This window comes from Phyllobates terribilis, unplaced genomic scaffold (genome assembly GCF_046119375.1).
Source record: "Phyllobates terribilis strain yellow unplaced genomic scaffold, ASM4611937v1 Scaffold_2__4_contigs__length_985480577, whole genome shotgun sequence".
Taxonomy (NCBI): domain Eukaryota; kingdom Metazoa; phylum Chordata; class Amphibia; order Anura; family Dendrobatidae; genus Phyllobates; species Phyllobates terribilis.
This window is the reverse complement of record NW_027362762.1, coordinates 32818006-32843160: the sequence shown is the minus strand read 5'-3', so window position 1 is coordinate 32843160 and position 25155 is coordinate 32818006. Positions and strand designations below refer to the sequence as shown.

The following is a 25155-nucleotide window of genomic DNA, read 5'->3' as shown; positions in this document are numbered from 1 at the left end:
CCCTCACTTTGCTGACGCTGACCCTGGCTCAGTGGGTCCCTCACTTTGCTGACGCTGACCCTGGCTCAGTGGGTCCCTCACTTTGCTGACGCTGACCCTGGCTCAGTGGGTCCCTCACTTTGCTGACGCTGACCCTGGCTCAGTGGGTCCCTCACTTTGCTGACGCTGACCCTGGCTCAGTGGGTCCCTCACTTTGCTGACGCTGACCCTGGCTCAGTGGGTCCCTCACTTTGCTGACGCTGACCCTGGCTCAGTGGGTCCCTCACTTTGCTGACGCTGACCCTGGCTCAGTGGGTCCCTCACTTTGCTGACGCTGACCCTGGCTCAGTGGGTCCCTCACTTTGCTGACGCTGACCCTGGCTCAGTGGGTCCCTCACTTTGCTGACGCTGACCCTGGCTCAGTGGGTCCCTCACTTTGCTGACGCTGACCCTGGCTCAGTGGGTCCCTCACTTTGCTGACGCTGACCCTGGCTCAGTGGGTCCCTCACTTTGCTGACGCTGACCCTGGCTCAGTGGGTCCCTCACTTTGCTGACGCTGACCCTGGCTCAGTGGGTCCCTCACTTTGCTGACGCTGACCCTGGCTCAGTGGGTCCCTCACTTTGCTGACGCTGACCCTGGCTCAGTGGGTCCCTCACTTTGCTGACGCTGACCCTGGCTCAGTGGGTCCCTCACTTTGCTGACGCTGACCCTGGCTCAGTGGGTCCCTCACTTTGCTGACGCTGACCCTGGCTCAGTGGATCCCTCACTTTGCTGACGCTGACCCTGGCTCAGTGGGTCCCTCACTTTGCTGACGCTGACCCTGGCTCAGTGGGTCCCTCACTTTGCTGACGCTGACCCTGGCTCAGTGGGTCCCTCACTTTGCTGACGCTGACCCTGGCTCAGTGGGTCCCTCACTTTGCTGACGCTGACCCTGGCTCAGTGGGTCCCTCACTTTGCTGACGCTGACCCTGGCTCAGTGGGTCCCTCACTTTGCTGACGCTGACCCTGGCTCAGTGGGTCCCTCACTTTGCTGACGCTGACCCTGGCTCAGTGGGTCCCTCACTTTGCTGACGCTGACCCTAGCTCAGTGGGTCCCTCACTTTGCTGACGCTGACCCTAGCTCAGTGGGTCCCTCACTTTGCTGACGCTGACCCTAGCTCAGTGGGTCCCTCACTTTGCTAATGCTGACCCTGGCTCAGTGGTTCCCTCACTTTACTGGTTGCTGACGCTGACCCTGGCTCAGTGGGTCCCTCACTTTGCTGACCCTGGCTCAGTGGGTCCCTCACTTTGCTGACCCTGGCTCAGTGGTTCCCTCACTTTACTGGTTGCTGACGCTGACCCTGGCTCAGTGGGTCCCTCACTTTACTGGTTGCTGACGCTGACCCTGGCTCAGTGGGTCCCTCACTTTGCTGACGCTGACCCTGGCTCAGTGGGTCCCTCACTTTGCTGACGCTGACCCTGGCTCAGTGGGTCCCTCACTTTGCTGACGCTGACCCTGGCTCAGTGGGTCCCTCACTTTGCTGACGCTGACCCTGGCTCAGTGGGTCCCTCACTTTGCTGACGCTGACCCTGGCTCAGTGGGTCCCTCACTTTGCTGACGCTGACCCTGGCTCAGTGGGTCCCTCACTTTGCTGACGCTGACCCTGGCTCAGTGGGTCCCTCACTTTGCTGACGCTGACCCTGGCTCAGTGGGTCCCTCACTTTGCTGACGCTGACCCTGGCTCAGTGGGTCCCTCACTTTGCTGACGCTGACCCTGGCTCAGTGGGTCCCTCACTTTGCTGACGCTGACCCTGGCTCAGTGGGTCCCTCACTTTGCTGACGCTGACCCTGGCTCAGTGGGTCCCTCACTTTGCTGACGCTGACCCTGGCTCAGTGGGTCCCTCACTTTGCTGACGCTGACCCTGGCTCAGTGGGTCCCTCACTTTGCTGACGCTGACCCTGGCTCAGTGGGTCCCTCACTTTGCTGACGCTGACCCTGGCTCAGTGGGTCCCTCACTTTGCTGACGCTGACCCTGGCTCAGTGGGTCCCTCACTTTGCTGACGCTGACCCTGGCTCAGTGGGTCCCTCACTTTGCTGACGCTGACCCTGGCTCAGTGGGTCCCTCACTTTGCTGACGCTGACCCTGGCTCAGTGGGTCCCTCACTTTGCTGACGCTGACCCTGGCTCAGTGGGTCCCTCACTTTGCTGACGCTGACCCTGGCTCAGTGGGTCCCTCACTTTGCTGACGCTGACCCTGGCTCAGTGGGTCCCTCACTTTGCTGACGCTGACCCTGGCTCAGTGGGTCCCTCACTTTTCTGGGTGCTGACGCTGACCCTGCTTCAGTGGGTCCCTCACTTTGCTGACGCTGACCCTGGCTCAGTGGGTCCCTCACTTTGCTGACGCTGACCCTGGCTCAGTGGGTCCCTCACTTTGCTGACGCTGACCCTGGCTCAGTGGGTCTCTCACTGTGCTGACGCTGACCCTGGCTCAGTGGGTCTCTCACTGTGCTGACGCTGACCCTGGCTCAGTGGGTCCCTCACTTTGCTGACGCTGACCCTGGCTCAGTGGGTCCCTCACTGTGCTGACGCTGACCCTGGCTCAGTGGGTCCCTCACTTTGCTGACGCTGACCCTGGCTCAGTGGGTCCCTCACTTTTCTGGGTGCTAATGCTGACCCTGGTTCAGTGGGTCCCTCACTGTGCTGACGCTGACCCTGGCTCAGTGGGTCCCTCACTTTTCTGGGTGCTGACGCTGACCCTGCTTCAGTGGGTCCCTCACTTTGCTGACGCTGACCCTGGCTCAGTGGGTCCCAAACTTTGCTGACGCTGACCCTGGCTCAGTGGGTCTCTCACTGTGCTGACGCTGACCCTGGCTCAGTGGGTCTCTCACTGTGCTGATGCTGACCCTGGCTCAGTGGGTCCCTCACTTTGCTGACGCTGACCCTGGCTCAGTGGGTCCCTCACTTTGCTGACGCTGACCCTGGCTCAGTGGGTCTCTCACTGTGCTGACGCTGACCCTGGCTCAGTGGGTCTCTCACTGTGCTGACGCTGACCCTGGCTCAGTGGGTCCCTCACTTTGCTGACGCTGACCCTGGCTCAGTGGGTCCCTCACTTTGCTGACGCTGACCCTGGCTCAGTGGGTCCCTCACTTTTCTGGGTGCTAATGCTGACCCTGGTTCAGTGGGTCCCTCACTTTTCTGGGTGCTAATGCTGACCCTAGTTCAGTGGGTCCCTCACTGTGCTGACGCTGACCCTGGCTCAGTGGGTCCCTCACTTTTCTGGGTGCTGACGCTGACCCTGCTTCAGTGGGTCCCTCACTTTGCTGACTCTGGCCGTAGCTCAGTGGGTCCCTCACTTTGCTGACGTTGGCCCTGGCTCAGTGGGTCCCTCACTTTGCTGATGCTGACCCTGGCTCAGTGGGTCCCTCACTTTGCTGATGCTGACCCTGGCTCAGTGGGTCCCTCACTTTGCTGATGCTGACCCTGGCTCAGTGGGTCCCTCACTTTGCTGACGCTGACCCTGGCTCAGTGGGTCCCTCACTTTGCTGACGCTGACCCTGGCTCAGTGGGTCCCTCACTTTGCTGACGCTGACCCTGGCTCAGTGGGTTCCTCACTTTGCTGACGCTGACCCTGGCTCAGTGGGTCCCTCACTTTGCTGACGCTGACCCTGGCTCAGTGGGTCCCTCACTTTGCTGACGCTGACCCTGGCTCAGTGGGTCCCTCACTTTGCTGACGCTGACCCTGGCTCAGTGGGTCCCTCACTTTGCTGACGCTGACCCTGGCTCAGTGGGTCCCTCACTTTGCTGACGCTGACCCTGGCTCAGTGGGTCCCTCACTTTGCTGACGCTGACCCTGGCTCAGTGGGTCCCTCACTTTGCTGACGCTGACCCTGGCTCAGTGGGTCCCTCACTTTGCTCATGCTGACCCTGGCTCAGTGGGTCCCTCACTTTGCTGACGCTGACCCTGGCTCAGTGGGTCCCTCACTTTGCTGACGCTGACCCTGGCTCAGTGGGTCCCTCACTTTGCTGACGCTGACCCTGGCTCAGTGGGTCCCTCACTTTGCTGACGCTGACCCTGGTTCAGTGGGTCCCTCACTTTGCTGACGCTGACCCTGGTTCAGTGGGTCCCTCACTTTGCTGACGCTGACCCTGGCTCAGTGGGTCCCTCACTTTGCTGACGCTGACCCTGGCTCAGTGGGTCCCTCACTTTGCTGACGCTGACCCTGGCTCAGTGGGTCCCTCACTTTGCTGACGCTGACCCTGGCTCAGTGGGTCCCTCACTTTGCTGACGCTGACCCTGGCTCAGTGGGTCCCTCACTTTGCTGACGCTGACCCTGGCTCAGTGGGTCCCTCACTTTGCTGACGCTGACCCTGGCTCAGTGGGTCCCTCACTTTGCTGACGCTGACCCTGGCTCAGTGGGTCCCAAACTTTGCTGACGCTGACCCTGGCTCAGTGGGTCTCTCACTGTGCTGACGCTGACCCTGGCTCAGTGGGTCTCTCACTGTGCTGACGCTGACCCTGGCTCAGTGGGTCCCTCACTTTGCTGACGCTGACCCTGGCTCAGTGGGTCCCTCACTTTGCTGACGCAGACCCTGGCTCAGTGGGTCCCTCACTTTTCTGGGTGCTAATGCTGACCCTGGTTCAGTGAGTCCCTCACTTTGCTGATGCTGACCCTGGCTCAGTGGGTCCCTCACTTTTTTGGGTGCTAATGCTGACCCTAGTTCAGTGGGTCCCTCACTGTGCTGACGCTGACCCTGGCTCAGTGGGTCCCTCACTTTTCTGGGTGCTGACGCTGACCCTGCTTCAGTGGGTCCCTCACTTTGCTGACGCTGACCCTGGCTCAGTGGGTCCCTCACTTTGCTGACGCTGACCCTGGCTCAGTGGGTCCCTCACTTTGCTGACGCTGACCCTGGCTCAGTGGGTCCCAAACTTTGCTGACGCTGACCCTGGCTCAGTGGGTCTCTCACTGTGCTGACGCTGACCCTGGCTCAGTGGGTCTCTCACTGTGCTGACGCTGACCCTGGCTCAGTGGGTCCCTCACTTTGCTGACGCTGACCCTGGCTCAGTGGGTCCCTCACTTTGCTGACGCTGACCCTGGCTCAGTGGGTCCCTCACTTTTCTGGGTGCTGATGCTGACCCTGGTTCAGTGAGTCCCTCACTTTGCTGATGCTGACCCTGGCTCAGTGGGTCCCTCACTTTTCTGGGTGCTAATGCTGACCCTAGTTCAGTGGGTCCCTCACTGTGCTGACGCTGACCCTGGCTCAGTGGGTCCCTCACTTTTCTGGGTGCTGACGCTGACCCTGCTTCAGTGGGTCCCTCACTTTGCTGACTCTGGCCGTAGCTCAGTGGGTCCCTCATTTTGCTGACGCTGGCTCTGGCTCAGTGGGACCCTCATTTTGCTGACGCTGACCCTGGCTCAGTGGGTCCCTCACTTTGCTGACGCTGACCCTGGCTCAGTGGGTCCCTCACTTTGCTGACGCTGACCCTGGCTCAGTGGGTCCCTCACTTTGCTGACGCTGACCCTGGCTCAGTGGGTCCCTCACTTTGCTGACGCTGACCCTGGCTCAGTGGGTCCCTCACTGTGCTGACGCTGACCCTGGCTCAGTGGGTCCCTCACTGTGCTGACGCTGACCCTGGCTCAGTGGGTCCCTCACTGTGCTGACGCTGACCCTGGCTCAGTGGGTCCCTCACTGTGCTGACGCTGACCCTGGCTCAGTGGGTCCCTCACTGTGCTGACGCTGACCCTGGCTCAGTGGGTCCCTCACTGTGCTGATGCTGACCCTGGCTCAGTGGGTCCCTCACTGTGCTGACGCTGACCCTGGCTCAGTGGGTCCCTCACTGTGCTGACGCTGACCCTGGCTCAGTGGGTCCCTCACTGTGCTGACGCTGACCCTGGCTCAGTGGGTCCCTCACTGTGCTGACGCTGACCCTGGCTCAGTGGGTCCCTCACTGTGCTGACGCTGACCCTGGCTCAGTGGGTCCCTCACTGTGCTGACGCTGACCCTGGCTCAGTGGGTCCCTCACTTTGCTGATGCTGACCCTGGCTCAGTGAGTCCATCACTTTGCTGACGGTGGCCGTGGCTCAGTGGGTCCCTCACTTTGCTGACGCTGACCCTGGCTCAGTGGGTCCCTCACTTTGCTGACGCTGACCCTGGCTCAGTGGGTCCCTCACTTTGCTGACGCTGACCCTGGCTCAGTGGGTCCCTCACTTTGCTGACTCTGGCCGTGGCTCAGTGGGTCCCTCACTTTGCTGACGCTGACCCTGGTGACCCTGGCGCTCTAGGTTACTCCATCTGTGGGTGAAGTTCTCCGGTGCCGTTGATGATCGGTATCAGTGTCTGGTGCATCCAGGGTTGTAGCGTTTCCATCTGTGACGTGTGCAGGGTCAGGATACCATCTGTGACGTGTGCAGGGTCAGGATACCATCTGTGACGTGTGCAGGGTCAGGATACCATCTGTGACGTGTGCAGGGTCAGGATACCATCTGTGACGTGTGCAGGGTCAGGATACCATCTGTGACGTATGCAGGGTCAGGATACCATCTGTGACGTGTGCAGGGTCAGGATACCATCTGTGACGTGTGCAGGGTCAGGATACCATCTGTGACGTGTGCGGGTCAGGATACCATCTGTGACGTGTGCGGGGTCAGGATATCATCTGTGACGTGTGCAGGGTCAGGATACCATCTGTGACGTGTGCAGGGTCAGGATACCATCTGTGACGTGTGCGGGGTCAGGATATCATCTGTGACGTGTGCAGGGTCAGGATACCATCTGTGACGTGTGCAGGGTCAGGATACCATCTGTGACGTATGCGGGGTCAGGATACCATCTGTGACGTGTGCAGGGTCAGGATACCATCTGTGACGTGTGCAGGGTCAGGATACCATCTGTGACGTGTGCGGGGTCAGGATACCATCTGTGACGTGTGCAGGGTCAGGATACCATCTGTGACGTGTGCAGGGTCAGGATACAATCTGTGACGTGTGCGGGGTCAGGATACCATCTGTGACGTGTGCAGGGTCAGGATACCATCTGTGACGTGTGCGGGGTCAGGATACCATGCTCTCCCATCCCCCCTCCCTCCAGAAGCTTTTTCAGCTGCCTCACCTTTGCATTAAGGTTTTGGGGATTCAGTGCCACCCCGTGCGCTGGTTGGCAGTCAGAATGGGGATGGAGTTTGGGGATTCGGTGCCACCTCTTGCGCTGGTTGGCAGTCAGAATGGGGATGGAGTTTGGGGATTCGGTGCCACCTCTTGCGCTGGTTGGCAGTCAGACGGGGATGGAGTTTGGGGATTCGGTGCCACCTCCTGCGCTGGTTGGCAGTCAGACGGGGATGGAGTTTGGGGATTCGGTGCCACCTCCTGCGCTGGTTGGCAGTCGGAATGGGGATGGAGTTTGGGATTCGGTGCCACCTCCTGCGCTGGTTGGCAGTCGGACGGGGATGGAGTTTGGGGGTTCAGTGCCACCCCGTGCGCTGGTTGGCAGTCAGAATGGGGATGGAGTTTGGGGATTCGGTGCCACCTCTTGCGCTGGTTGGCAGTCAGAATGGGGATGGAGTTTGGGGATTCGGTGACACCCCGTGCGCTGGTTGGCAGTCGGACGGGGATGGAGTTTGGGGATTCGGTGCCACCTCTTGCGCTGGTTGGCAGTCAGAATGGGGATGGAGTTTGGGGATTCGGTGCCACCTCCTGCGCTGGTTGGCAGTCAGAATAGGGATGGAGTTTGGGGATTCGGTGCCACCTCTTGCGCTGGTTGGCAGTCAGAATGGGGGATGGAGTTTGGGGATTTGGTGCCACCTCTTGCGCTGGTTGGCAGTCAGAATGGGGATGGAGTTTGGGGATTCGGTGCCACCTCGTGCACTGGCTGGCTGTCAGACGGGGATGGAGTTTGGGGATTCGGTGCACCTCGTGCACTGGCAGGCAGTCAGACGGGGATGGAGTTTGGGGATTCTGTGCCACCTCGTGCGCTGGTTGGCAGTCAGACGGGGATGGAGTTTGGAGATTCAGTGCCACCTCGTGCACTGGCAGGCTGTCAGACGGGGATGGAGTTTGGGGATTCGGTGCCACCTCCTGCGCTGGTTGGCAGTCAGACAGGGATGGAGTTTGGGGATTCGGTGCCACCTCCTGCACTGGTTGGCAGTCAGACGGGGATGGAGTTTGGGGATTCGGTGCCACCTCCTGCACTGGCAGGCTGTCAGACGGGGATGGAGTTTGGGGATTCGGTGCCACCTCGTGCGCTGGTTGGCAGTCAGACGGGGATGGAGGGTGCGGTGGCAGAAGGAAGTGAATTGAAAGAGGATTTGTAAATTCCAGCACCAAAGGAATGTAAAACCGTGAGGATTTAACCCATTACCTACTACTCATGTCGGCGTTAGACTCCAGTGACGCGTTTTCAACCATCCTGACGTGCAGCCCTGGCCATGACTATGTATAATTAGCCATGACTAATAGCCAGAATGGCTGTAAATGCACAAGCAGTGTCTTAGAAGGATGCTTCATGGTCTTGCGCTCCTTGTGCTGGTTCCTCTATTTTTGGGCTCTTCTGTGTCAGGGGTCAGTGGAGCTGTGGGGGGCACATTTATTGCGTTCACTCCCCTCAGGTGGAGAATCCCACAATGCTGCTTTCCCCCATCAGCGGAGCATTAACTGCAGACGGGGTCACCTTGTGTTGTACCTCCATGATATGCAGCACATCGCCAGTGGTGTACCCCTTGCCTTCTCCACGGGGACATTTGAGCTTGGGACCACCTGCACATATCAGGTGGATATTACCCTGATTCTATGTATTACCTGGCATGGTATCCTGGGCACTGAATCTGTTACCTGTCACCTGGGTAGGAGGCACACAGGAACGGCTCCTTGCTGCTGGATATTCAGTATCAGCTGTGTGGAGAAGACACTTGGCCGCTGCTGCAGCCGAATTAGACAGGACATGGGGATAGATGCATACAGTACTACCTGAATAATCAGGCGGCACACAGCTGCCCGAGACGACCATAAAAGGCCTTGGATGATGACATCAGAGTTACAAAGTGCAGACTAGCACAGAGAGCCTGCCGTAGGGGAAGCGGAGCCCGGCGCTGAAGCTGGGACAAGTGACGGTACCACCCACGTTTCTGCTTAGTGACCCACATTGGTTCTTCTAGCAGCACGTCGGGGGGGTGTAATGTCTCTATATATACTGTATACAGTGTACGGGGAGGTGTAATGTCTCTATATATACTGTATACGGTGTACGGGGGGGTGTAATGTCTCTATATACAGTGTACGGGGAGGTGTAATGTCTCTATATATACTGTATACAGTGTACGGGGAGGTGTAATGTCTCTATATATACTGTATACAGTGTACGGGGAGGTGTAATGTCTCTATATATACTGTATACAGTGTACGGGGAGGTGTAATGTCTCTATATATACTGTATACGGTGTACGGGGGGTGTAATGTCTCTATATATACTGTATACAGTGTACGGGGGGGTGTAATGTCTCTATATATACTGTATACAGTGTACGGGGGGGTGTAATGTCTCTATATATACTGTATACAGTGTACGGGGGGGTGTAATGTCTCTATATATACTGTATACAGTGTACGGGGAGGTGTAATGTCTCTATATATACTGTATACAGTGTACGGGGGGGTGTAATGTCTCTATATATACTGTATACAGTGTACGGGGAGGTGTAATGTCTCTATTTATACTGTATACAGTGTACGGGGGGTGTAATGTCTCTATATATACTGTATACAGTGTACGGGGGGTGTAATGTCTCTATATATACTGTATACAGTGTACGGGGAGGTGTAATGTCTCTATATATACTGTATACGGTGTACGGGGAGGTGTAATGTCTGTATATATACTGTATACAGTGTACGGGGAGGTGTAATGTCTCTATATATACTGTATACAGTGTACGGGGGGGTGTAATGTCTCTATATATACTGTATACAGTGTACGGGGAGGTGTAATGTCTCTATATATACTGTATACAGTGTACGGGGAGGTGTAATGTCTCTATATATACTGTATACAGTGTACGGGGAGGTGTAATGTCTCTATATATACTGTATACAGTGTACGGGGGGGTGTAATGTCTCTATATATACTGTATACAGTGTACGGGGGGGTGTAATGTCTCTATATATACTGTATACAGTGTACGGGGAGGTGTAATGTCTCTATATATACTGTATACAGTGTACGGGGAGGTGTAATGTCTCTATATATACTGTATACAGTGTACGGGGGGGTGTAATGTCTCTATATATACTGTATACGGTGTACGGGGAGGTGTAATGTCTCTATATATACTGTATACAGTGTACGGGGGGGTGTAATGTCTCTATATATACTGTATACGGTGTACGGGGGGGTGTAATGTCTCTATATATACTGTATACGGTGTACGGGGGGGTGTAATGTCTCTATATATACTGTATACGGTGTACGGGGGGGTGTAATGTCTCTATATATACTGTATACGGTGTACGGGGGGGTGTAATGTCTCTATATATACTGTATACAGTGTACGGGGGGGTGTAATGTCTCTATATATACTGTATACAGTGTACGGGGGGGTGTAATGTCTCTATATATACTGTATACAGTGTACGGGGAGGTGTAATGTCTTTATATATACTGTATACAGTGTACGGAGGGGTGTAATGTCTCTATATATACTGTATACTGTGTACGGGGGGGTGTAATGTCTCTATATATACTGTATACGGTGTACGGGGGAGTGTAATGTCTCTATATATACTGTATACGGTGTACGGGGGGGTGTAATGTCTCTATATATACTGTATACGGTGTACGGGGGGGTGTAATGTCTCTATATATACTGTATACGGTGTACGGGGGGGTGTAATGTCTCTATATATACTGTATACTGTGTACGGGGGGGTGTAATGTCTCTATATATACTGTATACAGTGTACGGGGGGGTGTAATGTCTCTATATATACTGTATACAGTGTACGGGGGGGTGTAATGTCTCTATATATACTGTATACAGTGTACGGGGAGGTGTAATGTCTCTATATATACTGTATACAGTGTACGGAGGGGTGTAATGTCTCTATATATACTGTATACAGTGTACGGGGAGGTGTAATGTCTTTATATATACTGTATACAGTGTACGGGGAGGTGTAATGTCTCTATATATACTGTATACAGTGTACGGGGAGGTGTAATGTCTCTATATATACTGTATACAGTGTACGGGGAGGTGTAATGTCTCTATATATACTGTATACAGTGTACGGGGAGGTGTAATGTCTCTATATATACTGTATACAGTGTACGGGGAGGTGTAATGTCTCTATATATACTGTATACAGTGTACGGGGGGGTGTAATGTCTCTATATATACTGTATACAGTGTATGGGGGAGGTGTAATGTCTCTATATATACTGTATACAGTGTACGGGGAGGTGTAATGTCTCTATATATACTGTATACAGTGTACGGGGGGTGTAATGTCTCTTTATATACTGTATACAGTGTACGGGGGTGTAATGTCTCTATATATACTGTATACAGTGTACGGGGGGGTGTAATGTCTCTATATATACTGTATACAGTGTACGGGGGGTGTAATGCCTCTATATATACTGTATACAGTGTACGGGGGGGTGTAATGTCTCTATATATACTGTATACGGTGTACGGGGGGGTGTAATGTCTCTATATATACTGTATACTGTGTATGGGGGGGTGTAATGTCTCTATATATACTGTATACAGTGTACGGGGGGGTGTAATGTCTCTATATATACTGTATACAGTGTACGGGGGGGTGTAATGTCTCTATATATACTGTATACAGTGTACGGGGAGGTGTAATGTCTCTATATATACTGTATACTGTGTACGGGGGGTGTAATGTCTCTATATATACTGTATACAGTGTACGGGGAGGTGTAATGTCTCTATATATACTGTATACAGTGTACGGGGGGGTGTAATGTCTCTATATATACTGTATACAGTGTACGGGGGGGTGTAATGTCTCTATATATACTGTATACAGTGTACGGGGGGGTGTAATGTCTCTATATATACTGTATACAGTGTACGGGGAGGTGTAATGTCTCTATATATACTGTATACGGTGTACGGGGGGGTGTAATGTCTCTATATATACTGTATACGGTGTACGGGGAGGTGTAATGTCTCTATACTGTATACAGTGTACGGGGGGGTGTAATGTCTCTATATATACTGTATACAGTGTACGGGGAGGTGTAATGTCTCTATATATACTGTATACAGTGTACGGGGGGGTGTAATGTCTCTATATACTGTATACAGTGTACGGGGAGGTGTAATGTCTCTATATATACTGTATACAGTGTACGGGGGGGTGTAATGTCTCTATATATACTGTATACAGTGTACGGGGAGGTGTAATGTCTCTATATATACTGTATACAGTGTACGGGGAGGTGTAATGTCTCTATGTATACTGTATACAGTGTACGGGGAGGTGTAATGTCTCTATATATACTGTATACAGTGTACGGGGAGGTGTAATGTCTCTATATATACTGTATACAGTGTACGGGGAGGTGTAATGTCTCTATATATACTGTATACAGTGTACGGGGGGGTGTAATGTCTCTATATATACTGTATACAGTGTACGGGGAGGTGTAATGTCTCTATATATACTTTATACAGTGTACGGGGGGTGTAATGTCTCTATATATACTGTATACAGTGTACGGGGGGGTGTAATGTCTCTATATATACTGTATACAGTGTACGGGGAGGTGTAATGTCTCTATATATACTGTATACAGTGTACGGGGGGGTGTAATGTCTCTATATATACTGTATACAGTGTACGGGGGGGTGTAATGTCTCTATATATACTGTATACAGTGTACGGGGGGGAGTAATGTCTCTATATATACTGTATACAGTGTACGGGGAGGTGTAATGTCTCTATATATACTGTATACAGTGTACGGGGGGGTGTAATGTCTCTATATATACTGTATACAGTGTACGGGGGGGTGTAATGTCTCTATATATACTGTATACAGTGTACGGGGAGGTGTAATGTCTCTATATATACTGTATACAGTGTACGGGGAGGTGTAATGTCTCTATATATACTGTATACAGTGTACGGGGAGGTGTAATGTCTCTATATATACTGTATACAGTGTACGGGGGGGTGTAATGTCTCTATATATACTGTATACAGTGTACGGGGAGGTGTAATGTCTCTATATATACTGTATACGGTGTACGGGGAGGTGTAATGTCTCTATATATACTGTATACAGTGTACGGGGGGGTGTAATGTCTCTATATATACTGTATACAGTGTACGGGGGGGTGTAATATCTCTATATATACTGTATACAGTGTACGGGGGAGGTGTAATGTCTCTATATATACTGTATACGGTGTACGGGGAGGTGTAATGTCTCTATATATACTGTATACGGTGTACGGGGGGGTGTAATATCTCTATATATACTGTATACAGTGTACGGGGAGGTGTAATGTCTCTATATATACTGTATACAGTGTACGGGGGGTGTAATGTCTCTATATATACTGTATACAGTGTACGGGGAGGTGTAATGTCTCTATATATACTGTATACGGTGTACGGGGAGGTGTAATGTCTCTATATATACTGTATACAGTGTATGGGGGGGTGTAATGTCTCTATATACTGTATACAGTGTACGGGGGAGGTGTAATGTCTCTATATATACTGTATACGGTGTACGGGGAGGTGTAATGTCTCTATATATACTGTATACAGTGTATGGGGGGTGTAATGTCTCTATATATACTGTATACAGTGTATGGGGGGTGTAATGTCTCTATATACTGTATACAGTGTACGGGGGGGTGTAATGTCTCTATATATACTGTATACAGTGTATGGGGAGGTGTAATGTCTCTATACTGTATACAGTGTACGGGGGGGGTGTAATGTCTCTATATATACTGTATACGGTGTACGGGGGGGTGTAATGTCTCTATATATACTGTATACAGTGTACGGGGGGGTGTAATGTCTCTATATATACTGTATACGGTGTACGGGGGGGTGTAATGTCTCTATATATACTGTATACGGTGTACGGGGGGGTGTAATGTCTCTATATATACTGTATACGGTGTACGGGGGGGTGTAATGTCTCTATATATACTGTATACGGTGTACGGGGGGGTGTAATGTCTCTATATATACTGTATACAGTGTACGGGGGGTGTAATGTCTCTATATGTACTGTATACAGTGTACGGGGAGGTGTAATGTCTCTATATATACTGTATACAGTGTACGGGGGGGTGTAATGTCTCTATATATACTGTATATGACGCGCCCCCTGGGACATATTCCTTTTTGAGGGGAATACCCGGCACCGGATCAGATGGGGGGTTGTAGTCTCCGAGCGGCTGTGACCCGGTCCCGTGCCCAGGGCGTCAAGCTCAGTGTTATGTGGCAGTCTTTACTGATGTTATTAAAGTTCGTTTTGTCGACTACGCCACCCGTTGTGATGCGGTCACTGTGGCCGCCGCTGCTGCTGGGTCCGCTGAGGCTGATGGTGGGTGCGCAGCTTGGTGGGATAACCCCCAACGGGAAGGGTATAGCCTCAGAGGGGACAGGCGCAGAGGATGGGGGTTGTGGTGGTGCGGTGCAGCCGGTAATGATGACAGACTCGGGTTGTGCAGTTAAGGGTCTTTACTTACTGCAGTTGTTATACGGGTCACTCTAGCTCCAAGTGACCACCCGAGCCGTGCTGCGACCACCAGGTCCTGGATCCGGCCAACCCCCAAACAAGTCCGGAGCGTGGCCCTGAGCTCTCTCTCTCTCTGTCCTCTCTTCAGCCGTCCCCACCAGTGATTCACCTAAATCCAGCTCCCTCGGGCCTTCTGTTGGGCAACCTTTGGCCTCAGGTTCCCTGACCCTCCGTGTGGTGTGCCTTCAGGGTGAATGTAGTGGGTGACCGTGACAGACACTGCCCACGGTCTCCGGTCTCTGGCTGGGGAATGTCTTTACCCCCACCAGCTTGGGTTCCGGTACCCTTCTGCTGACTCCTCACCCGGTGATCTGATTTGGGTTCTTGGGTCCCTTCTTTGTCCCCCTCTGGGTCTTTCTGTACTCCACTCTCTCACTCTTCAGGCTCAGGTCTGCTCTGCTCCCTTGCTGCAGGCTGACTTCCTCTGCAGAAGACTTGTTCTCTCCTTCTGACTCTCTGCATCTGACTTGTCCTCTGCGTCTGACCCTGATCTTTGATGGTGCCCACCTTATATACACCCTCTATGTGTGAGCTCAGGTGACCAGCACCCAATGAGCTCCTAACACTACCCAGACTGCTCCCCCTATCTGCCCCTACACTACATGGGATGTTCCTCCCCCCTCCCACTCCAGCCAGGAACAGGCTCGGTCGCACCTGCACATTTCTAAGTGGGAGTGCCGTCGGCCTGCTCCTCTGGAATGGGATGTATGTAGTGCATGCAGTCTATCTGAGCTCAGTTCCACACTCCTTCCTTACCCGGGAGTGGAATATCACACCTCTGGTTGAGGTGCAATACTCCTGTAGCAGCCGAATCCTCAGGGTGCTACATTCCCCCCTGGTAAATCACAGCACGTCCTCGGGCTGCAAAGACAAAAAACACCAAAACATACAACATTTTTATAAACATGTAAAACATATTAAATATTATACGAAATACTATATAAATATATATATAAACTTTTTCAGGTAAACAACATTCTCGTCGTCTCTTTCTCTCTTCTGTTCCTCTGGTCACCGTGCAACTCGTGACCAGGTAGAGTGCGACAGTCTTTTGTAAAACAGTTTCCCAAATAAAACCGGTAGGGGGCGCTTTAGGAAGCGCAACTCTGTACAGGGAAATTTTGGCCGTTCTCAGTCCCCGGCCAGGTAAAGGGAAAGGGATGGCTGCTCACAGTCCTCAGCCTGGTATGGAAAGGGTTACAGGTAACAGTTCGCTGGTCCCAACGGGGACTATTTTAGCAGCAACAACAGTTCCAGTTTCAGTTTCAGTTCCGATTCACTGTGCCCCGACAGGCAACTATATACAGTCTCCTGCTCTGCCGCACTCAACGGCGTCTGCCTCCTGCTCTTATCTTACGGCTGGTGGTTTCTTCAGACCCGTCCGGGTCCTCTTGCTCCTCCTCCTCGCACCGCAACTCCTCCTCCGTCAAGCGATGCACGTGGAGGGCGTAAGGTCCCTTGGCACACTTGTGCCGGGTGAACGTTACCTCGTCACCGACGTAGAGGTCACGGCCTTTGTGACCCTCTGGCAGGTGGGACTCGACGTCCCGTCGTGTAACGAAGACGTCACCCATGGTGTTCCGGTCCCTTATGAAGCCCCATCCATGCTGCGCATTAAACTTTATTACCGTCCCGATGGTACGGGGACGATCTGCTGCACGGGGGTCCCTTCTGGTCCGACTCTTTTGCTCCGCGCTGCGGGTCTGGGCCCATTGCTCTTTGGCCTGCCTCTCCTCCCGCTCTCTCTTGAACTCTGCCAGCTGTTGACGGCAACACTCTGTGCGCGCTGCTGCAGCTGCCCGAGTCTCTCCGGTGAACCCCATCAAATCTTCTCCCGTGGGGTCCCACACGAACTGGGCTTCCTCGAGTGGAGGCGAGACCCGAGTCACGGGCTTCGGAGCCGGGATTAGGGGCTCACACAGGGGACCTAGTTGCTTCTGCCGCTCCAGCTCCAAGAATCCTTCGGGCCAGATGAAAGGCCGACCGTCCGGCCACGTTAGCTGGCTGAAGGGGTCCTCTCCCAGATGTGGCACCCTAGGTATTACGGGCGCGGGCGCGGTGGTGGTGGCGCCCGGGTTGCCCAGGCCTTGCGGCCAGGCCTGGGGCACCTGGAAGGTGAAGGGCACCGTTAGGACGGCGGCGCCCTGGGTTACCTGGCCTTGCGACCAGGCCGGAGGCTCCGCGGAGGTAGATGGCTCTGCTTTGGATGCGGCGCCCGGAAATGCTAGGCCCTGTGACCAGGCCGGAGGCTCCTCTTCCGGCGCCACGCTCCGGGTCACGATGCGTGACGTCATCGGGGTCGCGACGGCGGCTTCCGGTCGGGGCCTAGTCGGTGGCGGTGTCATGGCGGTCTCGGGTACGGCCGGGGGACCTTCGGGCTCTGCGACGGGGAGCTGGGGCAGGTAAGCGGTCTTCCGGTATGGGGTATAGGCATCCCCCTTACCTGCTGCCATGCGTCTCGCTCCCTCTTCTGCGCCGTCTCCGGCCTTGGGTCCTCCCGCGTCATCCGCAGAGGCAGTCGATGTCTTCCTCCAAGGGAGCGGGTTAGGTGGACAGGTTCCAGCTTGCTGGGCCATCTCCCGGCCCCACTCCGCCAGGATCTCCCTCTGCACTCGGGCCATCCTTCCCGCGAGGCCCTCCAGGGCACTCCGCGCGCACTCCCGATCTCGGGGAAGCTGCGCCAGGATCTCCGCTAAGCCTAGCGGGGTTGTTGACTCCAGCAGGCTCCTGACCATCGGGTCGGTGCTGCTCTGCTCTGCTTCCGGCAGGCTCCTGGCCAGCGGGCCGGTGCTGCTCTGCTCTCCTCCTTCTTCCTCCAGCAGGCTCCTGGCCAGCGGGCCGGTGCTGCTCTGCTGCCGCTCCATTCCCGGGTCTACTCTTTCTCTCCTCAACTCCGGGTGAGCTTCTCCGCTACTCCTCATTAGACCTCTTGCCTCCGGGTGCGCTCGTTCTACACTGCTCCAGGCGACACCCATCTTCTCTCCTTTCTTTCGTCTCCTCCCACTTCGAGGGCGGTCCCGGGGCAACTCGGTGACTGTCAGCTCCAGGGGGAGTTCTTTCACGCTGACAGACACCTCCAGCATCACAGTCTCTGTTGGTGGGGGCGGTTTCCACTTTTGGCGCCATTTTCTGTCCTGGCCCACGATGGGAGGTTGCCTCTTGCTCTCCTTTGGCACGCCCATAATGGCGTCCGCTGCTCTTCCAAGGCGGGAAATCTGCGGTTTTGGCGGGAATCGCTTCCCAGTGGCGGGAAACTCGGCAGATGGCGGGAACAAGCTGGAAATGGCGGACAATCGGCGGGAAACGACTGGTGATGGAGTCCGATGGCGTGGACCCTCCGGAACCGGCGGGAGACTTCTTTCTGAGGTAAACTTGCACTTTTCTTCAGGCACGCAGTACCCGGGTGTTGCGGGCACGTAATCCTGCCGGCTACGCCAAAGTTGACGCGCCCCCTGGGACATATTCCTTTTTGAGGGGAATACCCGGCACCGGATCAGATGGGGGGTTGTAGTCTCCGAGCGGCTGTGACCCGGTCCCGTGCCCAGGGCGTCAAGCTCAGTGTTATGTGGCAGTCTTTACTGATGTTATTAAAGTTCGTTTTGTCGACTACGCCACCCGTTGTGATGCGGTCACTGTGGCCGCCGCTGCTGCTGGGTCCGCTGAGGCTGATGGTGGGTGCGCAGCTTGGTGGGATAACCCCCAACGGGAAGGGTATAGCCTCAGAGGGGACAGGCGCAGAGGATGGGGGTTGTGGTGGTGCGGTGCAGCCGGTAATGATGACAGACTCGGGTTGTGCAGTTAAGGGTCTTTACTTACTGCAGTTGTTATACGGGTCACTCTAGCTCCAAGTGACCACCCGAGCCGTGCTGCGACCACCAGGTCCTGGATCCGGCCAACCCCCAAACAAGTCCGGAGCGTGGCCCTGAGCTCTCTCTCTCTCTGTCCTCTCTTCAGCCGTCCCCACCAGTGATTCACCTAAATCCAGCTCCCTCGGGCCTTCTGTTGGGCAACCTTTGGCCTCAGGTTCCCTGACCCTCCGTGTGGTGTGCCTTCAGGGTGAATGTAGTGGGTGACCGTGACAGACACTGCCCACGGTCTCCGGTCTCTGGCTGGGGAATGTCTTTACCCCCACCAGCTTGGGTTCCGGTACCCTTCTGCTGACTCCTCACCCGGTGATCTGATTTGGGTTCTTGGGTCCCTTCTTTGTCCCCCTCTGGGTCTTTCTGTACTCCACTCTCTCACTCTTCAGGCTCAGGTCTGCTCTGCTCCCTTGCTGCAGGCTGACTTCCTCTGCAGAAGACTTGTTCTCTCCTTCTGACTCTCTGCATCTGACTTGTCCTCTGCGTCTGACCCTGATCTTTGATGGTGCCCACCTTATATACACCCTCTATGTGTGAGCTCAGGTGACCAGCACCCAATGAGCTCCTAACACTACCCAGACTGCTCCCCCTATCTGCCCCTACACTACATGGGATGTTCCTCCCCCCTCCCACTCCAGCCAGGAACAGGCTCGGTCGCACCTGCACATTTCTAAGTGGGAGTACCGTCGGCCTGCTCCTCTGGAATGGGATGTATGTAGTGCATGCAGTCTATCTGAGCTCAGTTCCACACTCCTTCCTTACCCGGGAGTGGAATATCACACCTCTGGTTGAGGTGCAATACTCCTGTAGCAGCCGAATCCTCAGGGTGCTACATATACAGTGTACGGGGGAGTGTAATGTCTCTATATATACTGTATACAGTGTACGGGGGGGTGTAATGTCTCTATATATACTGTATACAGTGTACGGGGAGGTGTAATGTCTATATATACTGTATACAGTGTACGGGGAGGTGTAATGTCTCTATATATACTGTATACAGTGTACGGGGAGGTGTAATGTCTCTATATATACTGTATACAGTGTACGGGGAGGTGTAATGTCTCTATATATACTGTATACAGTGTACGGGGGGGTGTAATGTCTCTATATATACTGTATACAGTGTACGGGGGGGTGTAATGTCTCTATATGTACTGTATACAGTGTACGGGGAGGTGTAATGTCTCTATATGTACTGTATACAGTGTACGGGGGGGTGTAATGTCTCTATATATACTGTATACAGTGTACGGGGGGGTGTAATGTCTCTATATATACTGTATACAGTGTACGGGGGGGTGTAATGTCTCTATATGTACTGTATACAGTGTACGGGGGGGTGTAATGTCTCTATATATACTGTATACAGTGTACGGGGGGAGGTGTAATGTCTCTATATATACTGTATACAGTGTACGGGGGGGTGTAATGTCTCTATATATACTGTATACGGTGTACGGGGGGGGTGTAATGTCTCTATATATACTGTATACAGTGTACGGGGGGGTGTAATGTCTCTATATGTACTGTATACAGTGTACGGGGAGGTGTAATGTCTCTATATATACTGTATACAGTGTACGGGGGGGTGTAATGTCTCTATATATACTGTATACAGTGTACGGGGGGGTGTAATGTCTCTATATATACTGTATACAGTGTACGGGGAGGTGTAATGTCTATATATACTGTATACAGTGTACGGGGAGGTGTAATGTCTCTATATATACTGTATACAGTGTACGGGGAGGTGTAATGTCTCTATATATACTGTATACAGTGTACGGGGAGGTGTAATGTCTCTATATATACTGTATACAGTGTACGGGGGGGTGTAATGTCTCTATATGTACTGTATACAGTGTACGGGGAGGTGTAATGTCTCTATATATACTGTATACAGTGTACGGGGGGTGTAATGTCTCTATATATACTGTATACAGTGTACGGGGGGGTGTAATGTCTCTATATATACTGTATACAGTGTACGGGGAGGTGTAATGTCTCTATATATACTGTATACAGTGTACGGGGAGGTGTAATGTCTCTATATATACTGTATACAGTGTACGGGGGGGTGTAATGTCTCTATATATACTGTATACAGTGTACGGGGGGGTGTAATGTCTCTATATATACTGTATACAGTGTACGGGGAGGTGTAATGTCTCTATATATACTGTATACAGTGTACGGGGAGGTGTAATGTCTCTATATATACTGTATACAGTGTACGGGGAGGTGTAATGTCTCTATATATACTGTATACAGTGTACGGGGAGGTGTAATGTCTCTATATATACTGTATACAGTGTACGGGGGGGTGTAATGTCTCTATATGTACTGTATACAGTGTACGGGGAGGTGTAATGTCTCTATATATACTGTATACAGTGTACGGGGGGGTGTAATGTCTCTATATATACTGTATACAGTGTACGGGGGGGTGTAATGTCTCTATATATACTGTATACAGTGTACGGGGGGGTGTAATGTCTCTATATATACTGTATACAGTGTACGGGGGGTGTAATGTCTCTATATATACTGTATACAGTGTACGGGGGGGTGTAATGTCTCTATATATACTGTATACAGTGTACGGGGGGGTGTAATGTCTCTATATATACTGTATACAGTGTACGGGGGGGTGTAATGTCTCTATATATACTGTATACAGTGTACGGGGAGGTGTAATGTCTCTATATATACTGTATACAGTGTACGGGGGGGTGTAATGTCTCTATATATACTGTATACGGTGTATGGGGAGGTGTAATGTCTATATATACTGTATACGGTGTACGGGGGGGTGTAATGTCTCTATATATATACTGTATACGGTGTACGGGGGGGTGTAATGTCTCTATATATACTGTATACAGTGTACGGGGGGGTGTAATGTCTCTATATATACTGTATACAGTGTACGGGGAGGTGTAATGTCTCTATATATACTGTATACGGTGTACGGGGGGGTGTAATGTCTCTATATATACTGTATACGGTGTACGGGGAGGTGTAATGTCTCTATATATACTGTATACAGTGTACGGGGGGTGTAATGTCTCTATATATACTGTATACTGTGTACGGGGGGGTGTAATGTCTCTATATATACTGTATACGGTGTATGGGGAGGTGTAATGTCTCTATATATACTGTATACGGTGTATGGGGGGGTGTAATGTCTCTATATATACTGTATACAGTGTACGGGGGGGTGTAATGTCTCTATATATACTGTATACAGTGTACGGGGAGGTGTAATGTCTCTATATATACTGTATACAGTGTATGGGGGGGTGTAATGTCTCTATATATACTGTATACAGTGTACGGGGAGGTGTAATGTCTCTATATATACTGTATACGGTGTACGGGGAGGTGTAATGTCTCTATATATACTGTATACGGTGTACGGGGAGGTGTAATGTCTCTATATATACTGTATACAGTGTACGGGGAGGTGTAATGTCTCTATATATACTGTATACAGTGTACGGTGAGGTGTAATGTCTCTATATATACTGTATACAGTGTACGGGGAGGTGTAATGTCTCTATATATATACTGTATACAGTGTACGGGGAGGTGTAATGTCTCTATATATACTGTATACAGTGTACGGGGAGGTGTAATGTCTCTATATATACTGTATACAGTGTACGGGGGGGTGTAATGTCTCTATATATATATATACTGTATACAGTGTACGGGGAGGTGTAATGTCTCTATATATACTGTATACAGTGTACGGGGGGTGTAATGTCTCTATATATACTGTATACAGTGTACGGGGAGGTGTAATGTCTCTATATATACTGTATACAGTGTACGGGGGGGTGTAATGTCTCTATATACTGTATACAGTGTACGGGGGGGTGTAATGTCTCTATATATACTGTATACAGTGTACGGGGAGGTGTAATGTCTCTATATATACTGTATACAGTGTACGGGGGGGTGTAATGTCTCTATATATACTGTATACAGTGTACGGGGGGGTGTAATGTCTCTATATATACTGTATACAGTGTACGGGGGGGTGTAATGTCTCTATATATACTGTATACAGTGTACGGGGAGGTGTAATGTCTCTATATATACTGTATACAGTGTACGGGGAGGTGTAATGTCTCTATATATACTGTATACAGTGTACGGGGAGGTGTAATGTCTCTATATATACTGTATACAGTGTACGGGGAGGTGTAATGTCTCTATATATACTGTATACAGTGTACGGGGGGGTGTAATGTCTCTATATATACTGTATACGGTGTACGGGGGGGTGTAATGTCTCTATATATACTGTATACGGTGTACGGGGGGGTGTAATGTCTCTATACTGTATACGGTGTACGGGGGGGGTGTAATGTCTCTATATATACTGTATACGGTGTACGGGGGGGTGTAATGTCTCTATACTGTATACGGTGTACGGGGGGGTGTAATGTCTCTATATATACTGTATACAGTGTACGGGGGGGTGTAATGTCTCTATATATACTGTATACAGTGTACGGGGGGGTGTAATGTCTCTATATATACTGTATACAGTGTACGGGGAGGTGTAATGTCTCTATATATACTGTATGCGGTGTACGGGGGGGTGTAATGTCTCTATATATACTGTATACAGTGTACGGGGGGGTGTAATGTCTCTATATATACTGTATACAGTGTACGGGGAGGTGTAATGTCTCTATATATACTGTATACAGTGTACGGGGAGGTGTAATGTCTCTATATATACTGTATACAGTGTACGGGGAGGTGTAATGTCTCTATATATACTGTATACGGTGTACGGGGGGGTGTAATGTCTCTATATATACTGTATACGGTGTACGGGGGGTGTAATGTCTCTATATATACTGTATACGGTGTACGGGGGGGTGTAATGTCTCTATATATACTGTATACGGTGTACGGGGGGGTGTAATGTCTCTATACTGTATACGGTGTACGGGGGGGTGTAATGTCTCTATATATACTGTATACAGTGTACGGGGGGGTGTAATGTCTATATATACTGTATACAGTGTACGGGGGGTGTAATGTCTCTATATATACTGTATACAGTGTACGGGGAGGTGTAATGTCTCTATATATACTGTATACAGTGTACGGGGAGGTGTAATGTCTCTATATATACTGTATACAGTGTACGGGGGGGTGTAATGTCTCTATATATACTGTATACAGTGTACGGGGAGGTGTAATGTCTCTATATATACTGTATACAGTGTACGGGGAGGTGTAATGTCTCTATATATACTGTATACGGTGTACGGGGAGGTGTAATGTCTCTATATATACTGTATACAGTGTACGGGGGGTGTAATGTCTCTATATATACTGTATACAGTGTACGGGGGGTGTAATGTCTCTATATATACTGTATACAGTGTACGGGGAGGTGTAATGTCTCTATATATACTGTATACAGTGTACGGGGAGGTGTAATGTCTTTATATATACTGTATACAGTGTACGGGGGGGTGTAATGCCTCTATATATACTGTATACAGTGTACGGGGGGTGTAATGCCTCTATATATACTGTATACAGTGTACGGGGGGGTGTAATGTCTCTATATATACTGTATACAGTGTACGGGGGGTGTAATGTCTCTATATATACTGTATACAGTGTACGGGGGGTGTAATGTCTCTATATATACTGTATACAGTGTACGGGGAGGTGTAATGTCTCTATATATACTGTATACAGTGTACGGGGAGGTGTAATGTCTCTATATATACTGTATACAGTGTACGGGGGGTGTAATGCCTCTATATATACTGTATACAGTGTACGGGGGGTGTAATGCCTCTATATATACTGTATACAGTGTACGGGGGGGTGTAATGTCTCTATATATACTGTATACAGTGTACGGGGAGGTGTAATGTCTCTATATATACTGTATACAGTGTACGGGGAGGTGTAATGTCTCTATATATACTGTATACAGTGTACGGGGGGGTGTAATGTCTCTATATATACTGTATACAGTGTACGGGGGGTGTAATGTCTCTATATATACTGTATACAGTGTACGGGGGGTGTAATGTCTCTATATATACTGTATACAGTGTACGGGGAGGTGTAATGTCTCTATATATACTGTATACAGTGTACGGGGAGGTGTAATGTCTCTATATATACTGTATACAGTGTACGGGGAGGTGTAATGTCTCTATATATACTGTATACAGTGTACGGGGGGGTGGTAATGTCTCTATATATACTGTATACAGTGTACGGGGGGTGTAATGTCTCTATATATACTGTATACAGTGTACGGGGAGGGTGTAATGTCTCTATATATACTGTATACAGTGTACGGGGAGGTGTAATGTCTCTATATATACTGTATACAGTGTACGGGGAGGTGTAATGTCTCTATATATACTGTATACAGTGTACGGGGGGGTGTAATGTCTCTATATATACTGTATACAGTGTACGGGGGGGTGTAATGTCTCTATATATACTGTATACAGTGTACGGGGAGGTGTAATGTCTCTATATA

At 51.3% G+C, this 25155-nt stretch overlaps 1 protein-coding gene across 1 annotated transcript in view; it reads left to right on the top strand.

Annotated features, from left to right (window-relative positions):
• The window catches only part of DCHS1 (dachsous cadherin-related 1), a 239831-nt gene that overhangs the window by 44921 nt on the left and 169755 nt on the right, over positions 1-25155 (top strand). The window lies entirely within an intron of this gene.